Source organism: Scyliorhinus torazame, chromosome 14 (genome assembly GCF_047496885.1).
Source record: "Scyliorhinus torazame isolate Kashiwa2021f chromosome 14, sScyTor2.1, whole genome shotgun sequence".
Lineage (NCBI taxonomy): Eukaryota > Metazoa > Chordata > Chondrichthyes > Carcharhiniformes > Scyliorhinidae > Scyliorhinus > Scyliorhinus torazame.
This window is the reverse complement of record NC_092720.1, coordinates 168,284,880-168,305,823: the sequence shown is the minus strand read 5'-3', so window position 1 is coordinate 168,305,823 and position 20,944 is coordinate 168,284,880. Positions and strand designations below refer to the sequence as shown.

At 51.1% G+C, this 20,944-nt stretch overlaps 1 protein-coding gene across 1 annotated transcript in view; it reads left to right on the top strand.

Moving 5' to 3' along the window:
• Positions 1-884: 884 nt before the first annotated feature.
• Positions 885-20,944, top strand: part of LOC140390198 (uncharacterized) — a 69,617-nt gene continuing 49,557 nt past the window's right edge. The window contains exon 1 of the mRNA XM_072475148.1: positions 885-925. The gene's annotated coding sequence lies outside the window, so the exon portion shown is untranslated. The remainder of the gene's footprint in view (positions 926-20,944) is intronic.

The window sequence follows — 20,944 nt, the reverse complement described above, 5'->3', positions numbered from 1 at the left end:
TATTTCAGGCGGGTTGAGGCATCTGTCCCTTCCCACCAGGTTTCCCAACATTTGGGCCACATAGCCCTGTGGGGTCCTTGCCTTTGGCGCCCTCCGGCAGTCCCACTATCTTTAGTTTTTGGCGCTGTGTCCGGTTTTCCTGGTCCTCTATTTACCCCTTTAGACTTCCTTGCGTCGCCACCAACCTCACTAACTCCGTCTCTAGGGCAATGATCCGGTCACTCTGGTCTGTTGAGGCTTTTCCAATTTCTTGAAGGTGCTACCCTGGGCCTCCAGTTATTTCTCTGCTGTGTTCAGGGCCACCTGCGTGGTGGCCAGGGCCTCCGTGACCGCCATCCTGACCGCAGCTTTGATGTCAGTCTTTATCTCTTCCTTGAGCTCCCTGGTGACGAACTTCCTCCATCCACACTCAGGTGAGGGGAGCCCCTTGTGCGGCTTGTTGGCCCCTCTCATTCTGACGTGGCCGGCGTTTCTTCACCTCGTGCGTCCGCCATCTGGATCGCTCGCTTCTTTTGGCTCCTGTCACTTTTTGTGTCTCTTTGCAGCCTCGTGAGCTACTGTTGCTCGGCAATGTTCTTTGTGAAGCTTTTGGAGAGGGTGCGAGGATGTATTTTTCCCTCTTCTAGTGGGAGATTTTGAGTAAAAGAGCCTAATTTCAGGTTCTTCGGAAGAGAACCACCTTTCATACGTCAGTTCAGCACCTCCCCGTCACCGGAGGTCCCTGCGAAATTATTAAAACAAAACGTAACAGGGAGTGATTTAGATTCAATTAATGAGTAAACTCTGTCTTTGAAATAGTGTTGTGTAATGTATTTAATTTCTATTGCGTAAACTCTTACAGAACCAATCACAGACCAGCGTACCATTATATTTTGCTGAGCTGCCTTCAGCTATTCTCAGTTTGGGAAGTTCTCAAGGCATTGAGGTGAGTGGATATAACACGGTATGATTCAGGTTTAGAGCATTATTTCTTTTTTAATGTTTGAATTTGACATTGATACGGTCCTAGGTTTTAATTACTTAGTTACAGAAGCTGGGAATGTTGAAGACTAAAGGTTTAGGAATTCTAGTATGAAAATCACGAAAAGCGAATGGATAGCTACTAAAAATAATTTGAACAACATGTGAGATAATGACCTTTACCACAAGAAAGCTGAAAAAATGGGTTAAAGTTATGTTTGTATTTTAATGGGACTCTGTTTCCACTCTATCTGGAAAACTGTGTTCAGTTCTGGGCACCACATCTCAGGAAGGATATATTGGCCTTGGAGGGAGTGCAGCAGAGATTCACCAGAATGAAACTGGTGTAAAATTGATGTTAATAAAAGCAAATACCGCAGATGCTGATCTGTAGAAGGGTCATCCGGACTCGAAGCGTTAACTCTGTTTCTCTCTCTGCAGATGCTGCCAGACTTGCTGAGTTTATCCAGCATTTACTGTTTTTATTTAAGGTTTATGATAACTGATCATGTAATCTGCAACTTAATTGATTTTAACCATCAGAACTTGCTATTTATAAATTCACTTTAATTCAGACAAGACGTTAGCCAGCTGAGGGAGAAGCAGAACTATCTAACGGGGTAAATGGTGGGAGGATGTTCCATTCTTGGGAGAGTGTAGGAGCAGAGGGCACAGTCGCTGGATAAAGGGGTGCTCATTTCAGGTGAATTTGAGGAAGAATTTCTTCTCTCAGAGTGGTGAACCTTTGGACTAGTTTACCCCAGGAAGCTGCAGAGGTCGGGTCCGTGAACACTTTCAAGGCTGAGATTGATAGATTTTTAATCAATAGGAGAATTCAGGATTACGGAGGGAAGGCAGGAAAGTAGAATCAGTGAGTGTCAGATCTGCCATGATCTTAACCGGCAGAGCAGGCTCGAAGGGCTGAATGGCCTGCTCCTGTTCCTATTTCTTATGGTCTTATGAATAGTACATTTTAAAAAGGGGTTTATTTAAAGGAAAAAAGTTTACTTAGCAACACAAGTCAGATTTTTACAACTTCAACTGCGTGATCAGTCCAAAGAAGCAAAAGCCATTTATACCTTCCTTTGACAGCAATTAAGAATTCTGCCTTGAGGAGTTTTGGTTAGCGAGGAAGCCCCTTGGAGCCTCAGCTGTTAACCACCATTGACCATAGCTTAATTTTGAATTGGGTTGGAGTTAACTTTATAATTGAATTATGATTGGATATCAATTACCTGCACATGTTATCCCAGGCAACAATGCAATAGAGTTGTTCACAGCACCTTTCTACCTGATTGTTGTACAATTCTCTATTTATTATACTGTTTTTTGGAGGGTCATGTAGTTCTGGCTGAAGCTGACCAAGGTTGGAAAAGATTTCTTGCTGGCACATTTTATCTGATTATATATTCTTACATACAGGTGCTACATTGGCTAATTAGTGACATTAAAGCAGGCTTACAGAGTTGTGAATCTGGCCTGTTTAATTACTGATTCTTTAATTGAGAAAACAAAATGGCTTCTTTAGCATGATATGTTAGTTCCAAAATGGCTTCCTTAACGTTATTAACTTGCTGTAGTATTTACAAAATGACAATAGTTTAAAAAAGATCAGACTGCATTAAAACTCACTCACCACCCAGCTCCATTTATCCTGGAGCTAAGAGCTAAAACAACAGAATTCTGTGGATGACCTGATGAGTGGATCTACATGGGTACTTCCCAGGATGTTTAAAATTCTGTTGAGCAATTCCTGAGGATGAATATCTCCGACTTGGAGCTAAAGTCAGAGACTTGAAGCAGTTCTGAGATACTTTACCTGTACAGTTACCAGACAATGTCAAACCGATTGGTCTAACACCTGGGCAATTTGACAACACACAAATCGACCCAATGGGGCTACAACCTGGACCACCCAACTAACCCCCACTTATGAAATAAGGAGCTGAAATAGGCTTGCTGCACTAATTTCTGCCTACTCCCCCATAACACTTGAATCCCTTGCCTAACAAGAATCTATTTACCTCTACCTTAAAACTATGCAATGCCCCGCCTTCTGAGGCAGAGAGTTTGAAAGCGACACAACCCTCTAATCCAGCTAATCCGCAGACCTGACACAAATACCCACCTCAGGGCGGCACGGTGGAACAGTGGTTAGCACTGCTACTTAACAGCACCAGGTATCCGGGTTTGATTCCAACCTTGGGTGATTGTCTGTGTGGAGTTTGTATATTCTCCCTGTCAGGTGCCATATTAAATTGCCCCTTCATAAAATCCCTACAGTGCAGAAGGAAGACAATTGGCCCATCGAATCAGCATCGACCCTCTGAAAGAGCACCCTACCTAGGGTCAGGCCCCACCCTATTCCCGTAACCCAGTCACCCCACCTAAACTGTTGGATACCCAGGGGCAATTTAGAATGGCCAATCCACCTAACCCGAACATCTTTGGACTGTGGGAAGAAACTAGGGCACCCGGAGGAAACCCACCAGACAGGGAGAGAAAGTGCAGACTCTGCACAGACAGTGACCCAAGGCCAGAATTTAACCCAGATTCGACTTCCGGCAGGGGAGGAGAGCGATCGCAGGCAACGGAGCTCCGGAGGAGGGAATGTAGTCACGTCCCGTTCCCCAAGGAAAAACGCGCAAACCGGCCGGACTGCGCCCCCCCAGTACCCCCCCCCCCCCCCCCGCACGACAGGAGAACGGGGAGCAAGATGAGCGGCGGCCCTGACCAACGCGGGGACCGAGCGGATCCAGTGGCAAAGACCTGGCAGGAGAACGCGGGGCAAGATGAGTGGCGGCCCGGACCAGAGTGGGGACAGAGCCAGCGGCAAAGACTGACCCCCCCTCCCCCCCGACCCTCCCCGGCGGCAACCACGAGGAGGACTCCCGGCCCAACCAGAAGCCTCTCTCTCTCTTGAGCTCCTGACCTGGTGTGTGGGTGAGTGAGGGAACAAAAAGAACTTCCCCTTTTAAAAAAAAACACTTTTTAAGAACATTTTTTTTCCTTTTTTGAAGTTTTTGAAAAACGAATTTATAAAAAAGTGTTAAAGGGGAAAAGGGAGGGGGAAAGAAAGGGGTAAAGAAAATGCCAGAAGGGAGCCAAAGCAGAGGGAGAAAGGGCACCAGAAGAAGAAGGGGCCAGGGGTGAGCCCGCTCAGATGAGCTAACCGGCGCACGAAGCGGCGGAACGGAGGCCCGTGATGCACGATCAATGATCACTAAAGCGAGGTTGTAGTCCAACTGAAGACTTTAATAAGCTAGATGTTTCCCCCAGCAGCTCAGGTACAGAATGAAGGTTGCTGGTGCTTGTAGCGCACAAAGACTCCGTGAGACGAATAGAGTGAAGTCGATGAGGCTTTATTAAGCGTGTCTGTTCCCCCGCAGCTCGATAGTAAACTGGCCTGCGGGGGAAGACTCCGGCTTCTTATACTCCGCCTTCAGGGCGGAGCTTGAGGTCAACGGCCAACCAGGACCCGGGATCTGTCAGCCAATGACACTAGGGCTTCCTGTCCCACATGACCCCCAATACATACTACCACAGTGCTCTTATACCCCGCCTAGCAGGGCGGAGCTACCATACATCTTGACCAATAGAAAGCATACAGTTTCCACCATTGGTACTCCAGCATATCAGGTACCGTAATGCCTCTACTACCACAGCCCGCCGCAACAAAAGGAACTGGACAGACAGGAGCATTTTCCCCCTTGGGTCAGGGGGGAGCTGGAACTGGAAAGCAGCCTTTGCCGGGGGGCTGAGGGAACATCAGCAGGAAAACAAGCCAGAGGCGAGAGCAGACATGAAGGCCGTGGTGAAGGCAGCGATGGCCAAGGCCCTAGCGGAGGTGCAGCTCGCCGTGGGCAAAGCAGAAGAGAAACTGGAAGCCCAAGAGGCGACCATTAAGGAGCTGGAAAAAGCCGAGACTGACAAGAGCCATCGGATCATGGCGCTGGAGAAGGAGGTGGCAAGACTGGTCACAACGCAGGGGAGCCTGAAGGGCAGAGTGGACGATCAGGAAAACCGCTTGAGAAGGCAAAATGTCAGGATAGTGGGCCTACCAGAGGGGATCGAGGGGAGAAACCTCACGGCATACGTGGCCGAGATGCTGGACAACTTAATGGGGACGAAAACTTTCCCAACCCACCAGAAATGGACAGAGCACACCGGTCGCTGCGTCCGAAGCCCAAGGTAGGGGATCAACCGAGGTATGTTATAGCTAAACTGCACCAATGCCAAGACAGGGAAACAATCCTGCGCTGGACCAGGCAAAACAGAGCCTGCAAATGGGAAGGACACTTCATTAGAGTTTATGAGGACATTGGGGCAGACCTAGCCAGGAGATGGGATGAATTCAATAGAGCGAAAGCAGCTCTTCACAAGAGCGACGTACGTTTTGGTATGCTGTACCTAGCGAGACTCTGGATCACATACCAAAACAGAGAATATTTCTTCACAGCCCCCGCCGAAGCAAACAAGTTTATCGAGGAACACGGGCCGGAAAACCAATAGTGAGGGTAGAAATAATGGGCCCCTGGCAAGAGGCAACAGCACACCAATGGGGGGGGGGGGGGGGGGGATGAGGCAATGCCAGGCCTCCCCACCCCACCCCCTGCCACGGTGAGCGCACCCTGAACAAAAGGCAATCCACTACCTGAGGGACCGCTTCAGGTGGGAGACCAGGTCCCAGCACGAGGGAACGAGAGGGGAGAGCAAGCAAGAGGAGTGCAGGGTAGGGTGGGGGAAGAGCGGGCAGGAAACCGTAGAGGTCGGGCGAGGGAGAAGCGAGACAGTAACCCCCGAGAAGGGTCCACCGCACTAGCAGGAAAGCTAGCGCCGGAAGCATGCAGCAAAGCCGGGCCACAGCGCGCCCCCAACAGGGGGGACGGCGCCAGGCAGGGGGTGGGGGAGCAAACGGGGATAGGAACAGGGGAAAGAGGGACAAAAGAGAGAGGGACTGGGGGGGGGGGGGGTGGGGGGGGAATGGGAACACAGGGAAGGAGAGACAAACAAGGCTAAAAATAATAACAATAGGGCTACAAAGTGCCACAACCAAGGGCTCGGAACAAGGAGTCGCTGCAAGCACCCACCCAGTACGGTCTCTGGGCGACGGGAGACTCCAGAGTGCAGGGGGCTACCCGCGTGGCGGACGCACAGTGGGCGGCCATGTTGGGTGCCCCCTGGACGAAGGGAAACCCCGGAGCGCAGGGACCCGACTGCATAGAAAGAGCAGTGACAGCGGCCATCCTGGGCGGCCCCCTAACAAAGGGGAACCCCGGAGGGCAGGGGCACGTCCACCAGGTAAGTATGGTTAATCCCACAGGAGCGAGGGGGCAGAAGCCCCCCACCAGGATAGTCATCTGGAACATAAGGCGACTCAACGGCCCAGTGAAAAGATCCAGAGTCTTCACCCACCTAAGAAATATGAAAGCCGACATAGTCTTCCTCCAAGAGACACACCTGAGAGAGCAGGACCGACTGCGGGTAAGAAAGGGCTGGGTGGGACAGACCTACCATTCCTGCTATGAGATGAGGGCCAGGGGGGTGGCAATACTGATCAGCAAGAGGACAACGTTTAGGGCGACAAAGATGGTTACGGACCCAGGGGGACGGTACGTCATGGTCACCGGGGCCCTGGATGGGGCACCGGTAGTACTAGTTAACGTGTACATGCCCAACTGGGACGACATGAGCGTCATCAAAAAGACCATGGCAGAAATCCCCAACATAGCGATGCACCGACTAATCATGGGGGGGGACTTCAGCTGTGTACAGGACCCAACGACTGACAGATCAAACCCCAAAACGGGGAAAACCTCAAGCGTGACAAGGGAACTCGGTCACTTTATGGAGCAGATGGGAGCGGTGGACCCCTGGAGGTTCACCCACCCAGGGGAGAAGGAGTTCTCCTTCTTCTCCCCAGTACACAACGTATACACCAGAATTAACTTCTTTGTGGGAGGGAAAACGGTGCTTCCGGGGATAGACAAAGTGGAATACTCCGCAATTGCGATGTCCGACCACGCTCCACACTACATGGACGTGAGGCTGGAGAGGGGCAGGGCCCAACGCCACACATGGAGGTTGGACATTGCCCTACTAGCTGACAAGGCCTTCAACAAAAAGATATCACAGGCCATAGCAGAGTACACGGAGAACAACCAAAACGGGGAGATCTCACCCTCCACATTCTGGGAACGCTGAAGGCCTTAGTAAGAAGGGAAATTATCGCTTTCTAAGCACAAAGAGAGAGGGAGGAAAGGGCGGCAAGGCAGCAGCTGGTCGACTCCACACTGGAGGTAGCCCATAAATACTCCGAGGCCCCGGCCGTAGAGCTCCTGGCGGAGAGGAAAGAGCTACAAAGGAACATTAGAAACAGAACCAGAAAAGATTAACAAAACCTTCAAGGCCTTCTACCAAGGGCTGTACACCTCAGAGCCCCCAATGGGGGAGTCCGGGATGAAACGGTTCCTTGATGCACTGGACATACCAGTCATGGGACAGGGCAGAAAACGGGACCTGGAAGCACCACTAGTGCTGGGAGAGATCATGGACAGCATTAGTTCCATGCAGGTGGGGAAGGCGCCGGGACCAGACGGGTTCCCGGCAGACTTCTACAAATAATTTGCGACAGCACTGGCCCCGCACCTTCAAAGAATTTACAATGCAGAGGGAGGCCATTCGGCCCATCAAATCTGCACCTTGGAAAGAGTACCCTACCCAAGCCCACACCTCCACCCTATCCCCATAACCCAGTAACCCCACCCAACACTAAGGGCAAGTTTGGACACTAAGGGACAATTTATCATGGCCAATCCACCTAACCTGCACATCTTTGGACTGTGGGAGGAAACCGGAGCACCCGGAGGAAATCCATGCACACACGGGGAGAACATGCAGACTCCGCACAGACAGTAACCCAAGCCGGGACCCTGGAGCTGTGAAGCAATTGTGCTAACCACTATGCTACCGTGCTGCCCTGCGGGAGATGTTCACAGACTCGCTAGCTAGGGGCACACTGCCACCTACGCAAGCACAGGCCTCAATCTCGCTGATACCTAAGAAAGATAAAGACCCAACGGAATGTGGGTCATACAGACCCATCTCATTGCTGAACGCAGATGCCAAAATACTGGCCAAAATCCTCGCCAAAAGGCTAGAAGGCTGCGGACCAGAGGTGGTCGCAGAGGATGAGACGGGATTTGTCAAAGGTAGGCAGCTAACTTCGAACATCAGGTACCTGTGAACGTGATAATGACCCCATCCTGGGAGGGAACACCAGAGGTGATCGTCTCCATTGACGCAGAAAAGGCCTTCAACAGGGTCGAATGGAAATACCTCATAGAGGTAATGGAGCAGTTCGGGCTTGGAACAGTGTTCACCTCCTCATGACTGATCATAAGCCTCTGCTGAGACTTTTCAGAGAGGATAAGCCAATACCGCCCATTGCTTCCGCACGGACCCAGCACTGGGCTTTGTTGCTTGCTGCATATGAGTATTCTCTGGAGCACAAACCAGGAACGCAGATAGCGAATGCCGACACACTGAGCCGATTGCCTTTATCGACCGACCCCATGTCGACCCCCACGACCGGTGAGGTGGTTGCAACCCGAAATTTGATGGACACCTTGCCTGTCACGGCATCACAGATCCGTGAGTGGACCCAGACGGAGCCAGTCCTGTCAAAGGTTCGGCACATAGTCCTGTATGGTAGGCAGCATAGACAGCTCCCAGGCGAGTTGCGGGCATTTTCCTCCAAGCTGTCAGAGTTCAGCGTGGAAGACGGCATCCTCTTGTGGGGGACGCGTGTGATTGTCCCGGAAAAAGGACAGGAGCTGATACTAAGAGACTTGCACAATGGGCGTCCAGGTGTGACCAAAATGAAAATGTTGGCCCGGAGTTATGTTTGGTGGCCAGGCCTTGACGCCGACATTGAGAAGGTGGCCCAAAACTGCTCCATATGTCAGGAGCATCAGAAGCTTCCGCCGGCCGCGCCCCTACATCACTGGGAATGGCCAGGGCGGCCTTGGGCATGCTTGCATGCAGATTTCGCAGGCCCTTTTCAAGGATCCATGTTCCTTTTATTAATCGACACCCGGTTTAAATGGCGAGAGGGGCATAAGATGCTAGGCACAACGTCCTGCGCAACAATTGAGAAGATGCGTTTGTCTTTTAGTACGCATGGCCTCCCCGAGGTGCTGGTCACGGATAACGGTACTCCATTCACCAGTGAGGAGTTTGCGAGGTTCATGAAGGTGAACGGCATACGCCATATCCGCACTGCCCCTTACCACCCGGCTTCAAATGGGTTGGCGGATCGCGCAGTGCAGACATTCAAATGAGGCCGAAAGAAGCAGTCTTCCGGGTCAATGGACACGAGACTGGCGCGCTTTTTGTTTTCGTATAGGACCACCCCCTATGCGGTGACTGGGGTAGCTCCCGCAGAATTCCCAATGGGCCGGAGACTTCGCACACGCCTTAGTATGGTTTTCCCGGACATTGGCGAAAAAGTACGCCGCACACAAGAACGGCAGGGACAGGGTTTTTCTCGGCATCGGCCGATTCGGCAGTTTGCGCCCGGTGACCCAGTGTTCGTTCGCAATTTTGCTGGTGGTGCCCAGTGGGTCCCTGGCGTAATCTTTTGCCAAACGTGCCCTATATCTTACCAGGTGCAAGCCCAGGGTCGTCTCCAGCACAAACATGTAGACCACGTTCGGTCCAGAAGACTATCCCTTCCAAAGATTCCCCGCCCCGGAGCTCATTTCTACAGCCACAGAGACCAGAGACAATGGAAAGTAGTCCTCACAATCTTCCTCTGGTGCCTCACTCCAAGCCTGCGCAGGTCGTTACAGAACCGAATGGAGATAGAGACGCTGACATGACGGAGGCAGCAGACTCTGACTCTGAGATGGAGACACAAGATGCATCAGAGGGGGAATCCTCGGGCCCACGGGCCATGGATGTACAACCGTTACGCTGTTCATCACGGAAGTGCCGGTCTCCGTCTTGTTACACGCCGCCCGATCCAGCGCCTCGTGCAAATGGTGTCCGACCTGCGGCAAAACGAGTCCGGCGCCCTCCTTTGCCAGGGTCTTCGGTGGATTCCTTGGACTTTGGGGGGGGGAGGGATGTTATAACCTGCCTGCTTACCATTGGCTGGGGACTAATGACAATCCCACAATCCTGTGGGAGTATGAACTTCCCCAATGAGGGGGGCAGAGAAATCATTAGCAGACTCCCTGTATAAATAAAGCTGGCCAGTTTGGAACCAGCAGGAAGGAGTAAGCAGCAAGCGAAGTTTCTGAAATGGACATGATCCCACATGGCGGGACCTGGCTGGTAGGCCGGTTGGTGCGGTCCTCGGTGGGGCACGAGGGGATCCGGCCCCAGGAGGGGGGCCCCCTTGGTGGCCTGGCCCGCGATCGGGGCCCACTAATCTGCGGGCGTGCCTGTGCCGTGGGGGTACTCCTTCCTTCCATGCCGGCCTTTGTAGGGCTCCGCCATGGCCGGCGTGGAGAGGAACCCCCCCCCCGCGCAGGAACACGCCGGCCAGTCTGCGCATGCGCCAACTCGCGCCGGCCCTTCGGCACCGTTCGGCGTGGTGCCAACCCCTCCGGCACCGGCCTGGCCCCCGGAAGTGCGGAGGATCCGCAATTTCCGGTTGGCCCGATGCTGGAGTGGTTCGTGCCGTTTTTGGCGCCGGCGTCGGGCCATCCCGCCAATTGTGGGAGAATCCCGCTGAATATCTCACTGAGCATCCACCATTGTTCCTCAACTGTCGTACCCGCGATTATTTATCCCCAATCTACTTGGGCCAAATCTTTCCACAGGCCGGTATAATTGCCAATGCTAAAACTCTAGGGAGGCAATCTGTCTTCTCTCGCACAATCTGAATTTGAAATTCTAGCATGCTGTGATCACTCCTTCCAAGAGGATCCTTAAGGACAGGGCTATTTATCAACAAAATCCAGCTAAACCCTTGACCAGACCCTTCTACACCTGCATTCTGATGACAACTCAACACAACCACCTCTTTGAGCTCAATCATCCAACTATGGCATGACTGCTGTAACTCCCTCAACCTTGACCAGAGCAGACTAACATCCCTGACCATGTGACTAGCCCCAACCTAGCCCAACTTCCTCTCTGTCCTGACCAAACTATCCCCTCGACCCGACCCATCTAATTCCAATCTGACCAATCTACCCATGACCAGACCCAATTACGCACAACCCTGACCTGAGTGACCTCCAGCCCGAGCCTCAAAATTCTTACCCGACCCACCTACCCGATTACCTCCCAACCTGGCTCAACTACCCTGAGCAAATAAATCCCAGACTGAACCCAACTGTCCCCAAACCAATCTGATCTGAAGAATCCTTAACCAGCCAACTACCCATCGAACTAACTATCCCCAACCTGAAATAAGGACCTAACCCTATACCCTGGCAACTTCTGACGGGGCCTGCTCGGTCCCCTTGACCTGACTAGCCTCTTGGCCTAACTTGACCTCCATTCCAATATGGCCAGATCTGACTGTTTGTCTTTTTGTTCCCAGATGTTGTTAATAATCACACTTTAAGTCCCCCAGCCACGTGTTTCTCGGTGGTGCATTGTTTACTGGCTATGGATTCTCTCTTCCCACTGCTTACCAATGGGATTTCCCATTGAAGCCAACCCACAACGCCGGGAAAGCCGCAGCCAGGAGTGCGCTGCCGGCGGGAAAAGAGAATCCCAAATGCTGGAGAATTCCAGCCCTGAACTCTTGGGCTGATTTTCAGCCATGTTTACCTTTTGGAGAGAATCGCGACGTGGGTGGAAAATCCAGACAGAATCGGGAAACGCAATTCGCGCTGGTGAGACCGTGTGACCCGACTTTCCACACCCCTTGCTGGTGCCGTCATGAGGTTCACTCCCATTAAGAGCGAGAAACTCATTTTATTGTATTGTAATACATTTTAATATGATTAGCACCCCCACCCCCCTAAATATCCAAACCTCACCGGAGTGACATACTGGGCGCGATTCTCCCATCTGGAGACTAAGTGCCGACGGCGGAGTGAAAACCGGAGTGTTTCACTCCGGCGTCGGAGGCCGTTCCCAGACCCCTATTCCCCCGCCCCCGGGGGGGGCTAGGAGCGGCACCGCGTCATTTACCCGCGCCAGACCTTGGCGCCGCATAAAAGCGGCGCCGCATGCGCGGTTGCCGTCCTCCCCGAGGCTGCCCCGCAAGAAGATGTCAGATGGATCTTGCTGGGCGGCGGAAGAAAGAAGGTCCTCCTTCAGAGAGGCCGGCCCGCCGATCGGTGGGCACCGATCGCGGGCCAGACCCCATTTGAGGCCCCCCCCGGTGCAGGATCCCCCCTCGCCACCCCCCCTCCCACAGGCCGCCCCCCCCCCAGCGTTCCCACGCTGTTCCCGCCGGCAGCGACCAGGTGCGGACCGCGCCGGTGGGAACCTGTCGTATTGGGCAGGCCGCTCGGCAAATTGTAATGTGCAGATCTAATTCTCGCCTGGCGCAGGGTTGCTGAATCGCACCCCTCATCTCTATTCTTGGCAGATGGTGGTGCAGTAGGAACCTGACTGGACTAGTAATCCAGAGGCTTAGATTGGTTCTCTGAGGGCATGAGTGCAAATCTCTCCATGGCAGTTGATGGAATTTAAATTCACTTAATTAATATATTCAATTATAAAATAGTGTGGAAGTGAAAACTAGTCTCAGGAACAGTGATTGACGCTATCAGTGATTCGTCATAAAGACCCATCTTGATTCCCAGGGAAGGAAGTCTGCTGTGGTTTGGTCTACGTGAGTCAAGGCCCATAGCAATGTGGTTGACTCTTAAATGGCCTTAGTGTAATTGGGGATGAACAAAAGCTGGTCTTTCCAGCGACAGATCTCTGAAAGTATAAATTAAATGTTACATTACATCTCGTCAAATTATGGTAATACCAGTGATTGTAAGTATAACACTGCTCTGTAATTATTGACTGCAATGCTGTGAATTCTGCTTTGTGCATTGTCTTTTCTTCATGGCAGTTGGGATAGAGTTTCAAAACAACTAATTTATTTTGTATAGAATATATGAATGAATGAAATTCAGTTTTCAATGTTATCTGTCAATCTGCTGCCTCTTTTTCCAGAAAAATACAGCTCTACACATACTCTAGACAAACATATATTTTCAAGTTGGTTCTCTCCAAGTGAATTAGTCCTACATTTTCTGTTAAAGACGATTTGGCTTCATATACCCCTTTCATCTGGACTATGTTGGTGAGAAACCGAGACACTCCAATTTTTTTCCGTCAAATGGGGGCAGAATTGTGATTTGAGGGGTGTCTGCATGTCTGCAGTGCTGTTCCGGAGGGAGTTCCAGGAATTTGACCCAGCAACAGTGAGGGAACTGCAATATATTTCCAAGTCAGGATGGTGAGTGACTTGGAGACGAACCTCCAGGTGGTGGGGTTCCCAGGTATCTGCTGCACTTGTCCTTCTAGATGGTAGTGGTCGTGGGTTTGGAAGGTGTTGTCAAAGCAACCTTGGCGAGTTACTGCAGTGCATCTTGTAGATGTACACACGGCTGCCACTGTTCGTCGGTGTAAAGGGATTGAATGTTGTGGAAGTGGTAGCAATCAAGCGGGCTGCTTTGTCATGGATGGTGTTGAGCTTCTTGAGTGTTCTTGGAGTTGCAGTCATCCAGGCAAGTGGAGAGTATTCCATTGCACTCCTGACATGTGCCTTGTAGGTGGTGGTTAGGCTTTGGGGGTCAGGAAGTGAGTTCCTCTCTGCAGGATTCCTAGCCTTTGATCAGCCCTGGTAGCCACAGTATTAATGTGGCTAGTCCAGTTAAGTTTCTGATCAGCGGTAACCCCCAAGATGTTGAAGTGGGGTATTCAGCGATGGTAATGCCATTGAATGTTATGGGGTGATGGTGAGATCCTCTCTTGTAGGAGATGGCCATTGCCTGGGACTTATGTAGCGTGAATATAGCTTGCCACTTGCCAGCTCAAGCTTGGATATTATCCAGGTCTTTGGACATGGACTGATCCATTATCTGAGGAGTTGAGAATGGTGCTGAACATTGTGCAGTCATCCGCAAACATCCCCACTTCTGACCTTAAGATGGAAGGCAGGTCATTGTTGAAGCAGCTGAAGATGGGTGGGCCTTGGACACTACCCTGAGGAACTCCTGCAGTGATATGCTGGAGCTGAGATTTTTTTTTTTTTGAAAAATATTTTATTAAGGCATTTATGGTTATAACTTTTAACCAAATAACTTGTAACAAAATGCAAAAGAAGCAACCACACACCAAACACCCAACAAAACCCAGCCAACATGGCTTACATACACAACCCCCCAATCCCAATTCCCCACCAACCCACCCCCAATACCTCTCTTTTTAACGCCCACCCCCCTCCACCCACCCCACTGCTGACAGCTTAATGTTTCCCAAAGAAGTTGATAAATAGCCACCACCTCCGGGCGAACCCTAACATCGAGCCCCTCAGGGCGAACTTAATCTTCTCAAGCCTGAGAAACCTGGCTATGTCAATGCCCCACACACCCGACTTCGGGGGCTCTGAGTCCCTCCATTCTAGCAAGATCCATCTCTGAGCTACCAGGGAGGCAAAACCAAGACATCGGTCTCTCTCGCCCCCTGGATTCCCAGATCTTCTGACACACCAAAAATCGCCACCTCTGGACTTGGACCACCTAACCTTCAGTACCTCCGACGTGACGTCTGCAAATCCCTGCAAGAATCCCCTAAGCCTCGGACATGCCCAAACATATGGACATGATTTGCCGGCCTACACGCACACCGCCCACACCTATCCTCCACCCATTTAATGTGGAGTCATGTTCACCCTGTGGACCACCTTGAATTGTATCAGGCTGAGCCTGGCACATGGCGAGGATGCATTGACTCTCCTCAGGGCCTCCTCCCATAACACAGCCTCCAACTCTCGCCTCCCCCCCCAACTCTTCCTCCCACTTCCGCTTTACCTCCCCAATCGGGGCTCCCTCCCAATCCATCAGCTCCTTCCCCACCCCCACTCCCGCTTTCTTCACTACCTTGTCCTGCAGCCCCTGGAGCGGTAGGTGCAGGAAGGCCGATACCTGCCTCCGCACAAAATCCCCCACATGCAAGTAAAGGAACCCATTCCCACCGGGCAGTTCAAACTCCTCCTCCAACTGCTCCAAGCACGGCTAGCCCCCACCTATGAACAGTCGAGGCCTGGGTAGAGTGGACGTGGAGAGGATGTTTCCACTTGTAGGAAAAACTAGAACCAGAGGATACCATCTCGGACTAAAAGGACGATCCTTTAAAACAGAGATGAGGAGGAATTTCTTCAGCCAGCGGGTGGTGAATCTGTGGAACTCTTGGCCGCAGAAGGCTGTGGAGGCCAAATCACTGAGTGTCTTTAAGACAGAGCTAGATAGGTTCTTGATTAATAAGGGGATCAGGGATTATGGGGAGAAGGCAGGAGAACGGGGATGAGAAAATATCAGCCATGATTGAATGGCGGAGCAGACTCGATGGGCCGAGTGGCCTAATTCTGCTCCTATGTCTTATGATCCCCAAAACGCTCGATCCCCATCCGCTGCCATCCCCTAAACCCCCCATCCAGCCCCCTGGAGCAAACCGGTGGTTGCCACATATCTGTGTCCACACCGACACCACCTCCAGCCCATGTACTGTCTCCACTGTCCCCACACTCTCAGGGCGGCCACCACTACCGGGCTAGTGGAGTACCTGGCCGGCGAGAACGGCAAAGGTGCCGTTAATAGTTCCCCTAATCTTGTGCCCCTACATGAGGCCGCCTCCATCTGCTCCCATACCGACCCCTCCCCCACTACCCATTTCCTGACCATCGCAATATTCACAGCACAGTAGTAATTCATAACGTTCGGGAGAGCCAACCCCCCCCCCCCCCCCCACCCGCCACCCCCGGCCCCCCCTCTTCCCCTCGTCCCATACCACACCCAAGGTACAGGACAAGAATAGCTGGGTTACAGTCAGGGGGAAAAAAACAAACAGGCAGACAGTGCAGGGATCCCTCGTGGCCGTTCCCCTTCAAAACAAGTATACCGTTTTGGATGCTGTTGGGGGGGATGACCTACCGGGGAAGGCCCTAGCGGCCAGGTCTCTGGCACTGAGTCTGGCTCTGGGGCTCAGAAGGGAAGGGGGGAGAATAGAAAAGCAATAGTTGTAGGAGATTCAATGGTTAGGGGAATAGATAGGAGATTCTGTGGTCGCGAGCGAGACTCCCGGAAGGTATGTTGCCTCCCGGGTGCCAGGGTCAGGGATGTCTCGGATCGTGTCTTCAGGATCCTTAAGGGGGAGGGTGAGCAGCCAGAAGTCGTGGTGCACATTGGTACCAACGACATAGGTAGGAAAAGGGGTGTGGAGGTAATAAACAAGTTTAGGGAGTTAGGCTGGAAGTTAAAAGCCAGGACAGACAGAGTTGTCATCTCTGGTTTGTTGCCGGTGCCACGTGATAGCGAGGCTAGGAATAGGGAGAGAGTGCAGTTGAACACGTGGCTGCAGGAATGGTGTAGGAGGGAGGGCTTCAGGTATTTGGATAATTGGAGCGCATTCTGGGGAAGGTGGGACCTGTACAAGCAGGACGGGTTGCATCTGAACCAGAGGGGCACCAATATCCTGGGAGGGAGGTTTTCTAGTACTCTTCGGGAGGGTTTAAACTAATTTGGCAGGGGAATGGGAACCGGATTTGTAGTCCAGCAACTAAGGTAGCCGATATTCAGGACGCCAAAGCGTGTAATGAGGCAGCGGGGAAGGGAACACTGACAAAGGAGAGAACTTGCAGGCACGGAGATGGGTTGAAGTGTGTATACTTCAACGCAAGAAGCATCAGGAATAAGGTGGGTGAACTTAAGGCATGGATCGGTACTTGGGACTACGATGTGGTGGCCATCACGGAAACTTGGATAGAAGAGGGGCAGAAATGGTTGTTGGAGGTCCCTGGTTATAGATGTTTCAATAAGATTAGGGACGGTGGTAAAAGAGGTGGGGGGGGTGGCATTATTAATTAGAGATAGTATAACAGCTGCAGAAAGGCAGTTCGAGGAGTATCACCCTATTGAGGTAGTATGGGTTGAAGTCAGAAATAGGAAAGGAGCAGTCACCTTGTTAGGAGTTTTCTATAGGCCCCCCAATAGTAGCAGAGATGTGGAGGAACAGATTGGGAAACAGATTTTGGAAAGGTGCAGAAGTCATAGGGTAGTAGTCATGGGCGACTTTAACTTCCCAAATATTGAGTGGAAACTCTTTAGATCAAATAGTTTGGATGGGGTGGTGTTTGTGCAGTGTGTCCAGGAAGCTTTTCTAACACCGTATGTAGATTGTCCGACCAGAGGAGGGGCAATATTGGATTTAGTACTGGGTAATGAGCCAGGGCAAGTGATAGATTTGTTAGTGGGGGAGCATTTTGGAGATAGTGACCACAATTCTGTGACTTTCACTTTAGTAATGGAGAGGGATAGGTACGTGCAACAGGGCAAGGTTTACAATTGGGGGAAGGGTAAATACGATGTTGTCAGACAAGAATTGAAGTGCATAAGTTGGGAACATAGGCTGGCAGGGAAGGACACAAGTGAAATGTGGAACTTGTTCAAGGAACAGGTGCTACGTGTCCTTGATATGTGTGTCCCTGTCAGGCAGGGAAGAGATGGTCGAGTGAGGGAACCATGGTTGACAAGAGAGGTTGAATGTCTTGTTAAGAGGAAAAAGGTGACTTATGTAAGGCTGAGGAAACAAGGTTCAGACAGGGCATTGGAGGGATACAAGATAGCCAGGAGGGAACTGAAGAAAGGGATTAGGAGAGCTAAGAGAGGGCATGAACAATCTTTGGCGGGTAGGATCAAGGAAAACCCCAAGGCCTTTTACACATATGTGAGAAATATGAGAATGACTAGAGCGAGGGTAGGTCCGATCAAGGACAGTAGCGGGAGATTGTGTATTGAGTCTGAAGAGATAGGAGAGGTCTTGAACGAGTACTTTTCTTCTGTATTTACAAATGAGAGGGGCGATATTGTTGGAGAGGACAGTGTGAAACAGATTGGTAAGCTCGAGGAAATACTTGTTAGGAAGGAAGATGTGTTGGGCATTTTGAAAAACTTGAGGATAGACAAGTCCCCCGGGCCTGACGGGATATATCCAAGGATTCTATGGGAAGCAAGAGATGAAATTGCAGAGCCGTTGGCAATGATCTTTTCGTCCTCACTGTCAACAGGGGTGGTACCAGGGGATTGGAGAGTGGCGAATGTCGTGCCCCTGTTCAAAAAAGGGACTAGGGATAACCCTGGGAATTACAGGCCAGTTAGTCTTACTTCGGTGGTAGGCAAAGTAATGGAAAGGGTACTGAAGGATAGGATTTCTGAGCATCTGGAAAGACACTGCTTGATTAGGGATAGTCAGCACGGATTTGTGAGGGGTAGGTCTTGCCTTACAAATCTTATTGAATTCTTTGAGGAGGTGACCAAGCATGTGGATGAAGGTAAAGCAGTGGATGTAGTATACATGGATTTTAGTAAGGCATTTGATAAAGTTCCCCATGATAGGCTTATGCAGAAAGTAAGGAGGCATGGGATAGTGGGAAATTTGGCCAGTTGGATAACGAACTGGCTAACCGATAGAAGTCAGAGAGTGGTGGTGGATGGCAAATATTCAGCCTGGATCCCAGTTACCAGTGGCGTACCGCAGGGATCAGTTCTGGGTCCTCTGCTGTTTGTGATTTTCATTAATGACTTGGATGAGGGAGTTGAAGGGTGGGTCAGTAAATTTGAAGACGATACGAAGATTGGTGGAGTTGTGGATAGTAAGGAGGGCTGTTGTCGGCTGCAAAGAGACATAGATAGGATGCAGAGCTGGGCTGAGAAGTGGCAGATGGAGTTTAACCCTGAAAAGTGTGAGGTTGTCCATTTTGGAAGGACAAATATGAATGCGGAATACAGTGTTAACGGTAGAGTTCTTGGCAATGTGGAGGAGCAGAGAGATCTTGGGGTCTATGTTCATACATCTTTGAAAGTTGCCACTCAAGTGGATAGAGCTGTGAAGAAGGCCTATGGTGTGCTCGCGTTCATTAACAGAGCGATTGAATTTAAGAGCCGTGAGGTGATGATGCAGCTGTACAAAACTTTGGTAAGGCCACATTTGGAGTACTGTGTACAGTTCTGGTCACCTCATTTTAGGAAGGATGTGGAAGCTTTGGAAAAGGTGCAAAGAAGATTTACCAGGATGTTGCCTGGAATGGAGAGTAGGTCTTACGAGGAAAGGTTGAGGGTGCTAGGCCTTTTCTCATTAGAACGGAGAAGGATGAGGGGCGACTTGATAGAGGTTTATAAGATGATCAGGGGAATAGATAGAGTAGACAGTCAGAGACTTTTTCCCCGGGTGGAACAAACCATTACAAGGGGACATAAATTTAAGGTGAAAGGTGGAAGATATAGGAGGGATATCAGAGGTAGGTTCTTTACCCAGAGAGTAGTGGGGGCATGGAATGCACTGCCTGTGGAAGTAGTTGAGTCGGAAACATTAGGGACCTTCAAGCAGCTATTGGATAGGTACATGGATTACGGTAAAATGATATAGTGTAGATTCATTTGTTCTCAAGGGCAGCACGGTAGCATTGTGGATAGCACAAATGCTTCACAGCTCCAGGGTCCCAGGTTCGATTCCGGCTTGGGTCACTGTCTGTGCGGAGTCTGCACGTCCTCCCCGTGTCTGCGTGGGTTTCCTCCGGGTGCTCCGGTTTCCTCCCACAGTCCAAAGATGTGCGGGTTAGGTGAATTGGCCAATGATAAATTGCCCTTAATGTCCAAATTGCCCTTGGTGTTGGGTGGAGGTGTTGAGTTTGGGTAGGGTGCTCTTTCCAAGAGCCGGTGCAGACTCAAGGGCCGAATGGCCTCCTTCTGCACTGTAAATTCAATGATAATCTATGATTAATCTAGGACAAAGGTTCGGCACAACATCGTGGGCCGAAGGGCCTGTTCTGTGCTGTATTTTCTATGTTCCATGTTCTATGTTCCCCGCCGACCCTGCTCCAGCAGCACCTTCCTCACCTGCAGGGTTTTACCTGCCCACACAAAACCCAGAGACCACCGCATTCACTTTCCTAAAAAGCGCCTTGGGTCTGAAGATTGGGAGACTCTGTAAGACAAACAGGAACCTCGGAAGGACCGTCATCTTCACTGTCTGAACTCTCCCTGCCAATGGCAGTGGGAGCACATCCCACCTTCTAAAGTCCCCCTCATCTGCTCCACCAACTGCAGCAGATTCAGCTTATGCAGCTGCTCCCACCCCCACACCGTGTGTACCCAACTCCGAAAGCTCGCCTCCATCACATTTAACGGCATCTCCCCAGCCTTTTCTCCTGTCCCTTCGCCTTTATCGCAAAGACCTCACTTTTAACCATGTTTAATTTGTACCCCGAAAAGGGGCCAAATGCCTCTAAAATCCCCCTGATCCCTCCAATACCCCCCAATGGGTCAGAAATATACAATAACAGATCGTCCGCATAAAGCGAGACCCTGTGCTCCACCCCACCCCATACTATCCCCTGCCGGTCCCTTGATTCCCTCAGCACCATCGCCAATGGTTCCATAGCCAGGGAAAAAAGCAGGGAAAAAATAGTCCGAGTTCACCCGGTTCGTCCGCACACTTACTACCGGTGCCAGATACAGCTACCGAACCCAAACCCTACCCAAACTGCCCCAGGACCTCCCACAAATAGTCCCACTCCACCCAATCGAAGGCCTTCTCCACGTCCATGGCGACCATCACCTCCAACTCTCGTCCCTCGGGAGGAATCATGATTACATTAGCAATCTCCTGATATTAGCCGCCAGATGCTTCCCTTTTATGAACCCTGTCTGGTCCTCCCTATCACCCCTGGCACACAGGCTCAAGTCTCGATGCCAAGATCTTGGCCAATAACTTGGCATCTACATTTCATAGATAGATC